Consider the following 2,596-nt stretch of genomic DNA (forward strand, 5'->3'; position numbering starts at 1 on the left):
AGAAAAATGGAGTCCGACTCTTTATGGGAGGAACTGCAAAGTCACATAGTAAAGGGACGTACATTCAGCAGTGAGAAGAGTTTGTGGCCATTTTTCATTTTTGCAGTGTATCAAAGTCCTGCTCTGGCTACAAATTCTTCACACTCCTCCCATGTGAGGGTCCCCAAGACCCTCAAAACTCTTGTGCTGATTATTACATCAGATTTAAGTTCACTATCTTTTGATTCACAACAGATCTGAATGTGGCTAAGGGTGCACTATTAGATGAAGCTATTCTTTTTTTTTTTTTTAAAGATTTTATTTATTTATTTGACAGAGAGAGACAGCCAGCGAAAGAGGGAACACAAGCAGGGGGAGTGGGAGAGGAAGAAGCAGGCTGCCAGCAGAACAGGGAGCCGGATGCGGAGCTCGATCCCAGGACCCAGGATCACACCCTGAGCAGAAGGCAGACGCTTAATGACTGAGCCACCCAGGCTCCCTGAAGCTATTCTTTTTCTTAACTGTGGTAAAATACACATTACATAAAATTTACCATTTTAACCATTTTTAAGTGTATAGTTCAGTGGTGTTAAGTGCATTCACATTGTTGTACAACCATCACAACCATCCATCTCCAGAATTTTTCATCTTGGAAAACTAAAACTCCATTCCTGGGGTACTGCCTGACTGGGTCGGTTGGTAGAGCATGCAACTCTTGATCTTGGGATTGTGGGTTCGAGCTTCATGTTGGGTGTAGAGATTACTTAAAAAAAAAAATCTTTTTTTTTTTTTTTTTAAAGATTTTATTTATTTATTCGACAGAGAGAGACAGCCAGCGAGAGAGGGAACACAAGCAGGGGCAGTGGGAGAGGAAGAAGCAGGCTCATAGCGGAGGAGCCTGATGTGGGACTCGATCCCGGAACGCCGGGATCACGCCCTGAGCCGAAGGCAGGCGCTTAACCGCTGTGCCACCCAGGCGCCCCTAAAAAAAAAAATCTTAAAACCAAACCCAACAACTCTGTACTCATTAAACATAACTTCCTATCTTCCTTCCCCGGCCCTTTGGTATCGCCCTGGAAACCACCATTTTTCTTTCTGTCTCTACCAATTTGACTACCCTATGTATCTCACAGAAGTGGAATCCTACAGTCTTTATCCTTTTGTGACTGGTTTATTTCATTTAGCATAATGTCTTCAAGTTTCATTCACGTTGAAGCATGTATCTGGATTTTCATCCCATTTATTGATTTAATTTCAATTTGAGTATATCTGACACACAATGTTACAAAAAACATGGAACACTTCATGAATTTGTGCATTATCCTTGCACAGGGGCCAAGCTCATCTCTGTATTATTCCAATTTTTTTAAAAAAGATTTATTTATAAAAATTTTATTTATTTATTTGAGAGAGAGAGAGCATGAGTGGGGGTGGGGGCTCAGGGATGGGCAGAGGGAGAGGGCGAGGGAGAGGGACAAGCGGACTCCCTACTAAGCATGGAGTTGGACTCAGGAGTCCATCCCAGGACCCTGAGACATGACTCGAGCTGAAGTTAGACACTTAACTGACTGAGCCACCCAGATATCCCTAAAGATTTATTTATATATTTGAGAGAAAGAGAGAGAGAGGCAGGGGCAGAGGGAGAGGGAGAGAGAGAGAATTTCAAGCAGACCCCCCTCCCACCAAGTGTGGAGTCTGACGGGGCTTGACCCCATGACCCTGAGATTACCCCTGCAGCCGAAATCAAGAGTCAGATGCCCAACCGACTGAGCCACCCAGGCGCCCCTTATTCTGATTTTACTATAGGTGCTATCAAAGTCAGCATTGTCTTGTTTATTTTTATTTATTTTTTTAAGATTTTATTTATTTATTCGACAGAGATAGAGACAGCCAGCGAGAGAGGGAACACAAGCAGGGGGAGTGGGAGAGGAAGAAGCAGGCTCATAGCAGAGGAGCCTGATGTGGGGCTCGATCCCATAACGCCGGGATCACGCCCTGAGCCGAAGGCAGACGCTTAACCGCTGTGCCACCCAGGCGCCCCAGCATTGTCTGGTTTAAAGCTAAATCGTATTCCATTGTATGCGTATACCACATTTTATTTACCTGTTCTTCTGTTGATAAACATCCGAGTTGCTTCCGCCTTTTGGCTATCGCGAATAATGCTGCTATGAATATGGGAGGGCAAGTATCTGTTTGTATCCCTTCTTTTAATTCCTTTTAGACCCAGATGTGGAATTGCTGGATCATAGGAAATTCTCTTTTTAGTTTTTTTGAAGAAGTGCTGCCTGTGGCTATTCTTAATCCAAAGATCTGTGAGTTAAGAAGGCATATTGTCTGCTCCTCAGCCACCTAATGAACATTTCTGTTCAAAAAGAGGAAGTATAGGGGCACCCGGGTGGCGCAGTCGTTAAGCGTCTGCCTTCGGCTCAGGGCGTGATCCCAGCGTTCTGGGATCGAGCCCCACATCAGGCTCCTCTGCTAGGAGCCTGCTTCTTCCTCTCCCACTCCCCCTGCTTGTGTTCCCTCTCTTGCTGGCTGTCTCACTGTCAAATAAATAAAATAAAATCTTTAAAAAAAAAAAAAAGAGGAAGTATAACGATAACAAAGAAGTATAGGA

At 44.2% G+C, this 2,596-nt stretch overlaps 1 non-coding gene across 1 annotated transcript; it reads right to left on the reverse strand.

Moving 5' to 3' along the window:
• Positions 1-1,266: 1,266 nt before the first annotated feature.
• On the reverse strand, positions 1,267-1,373 carry LOC121106361. Its single transcript, XR_005838990.1, has one exon. It is a non-coding gene; the product is annotated as a U6 spliceosomal RNA (small nuclear RNA).
• Between the last annotated feature and the right edge of the window lie 1,223 nt (positions 1,374-2,596).

Source organism: Ursus maritimus, unplaced genomic scaffold (assembly GCF_017311325.1).
Source record: "Ursus maritimus isolate PB19 unplaced genomic scaffold, ASM1731132v1 scaffold_31, whole genome shotgun sequence".
Lineage (NCBI taxonomy): Eukaryota > Metazoa > Chordata > Mammalia > Carnivora > Ursidae > Ursus > Ursus maritimus.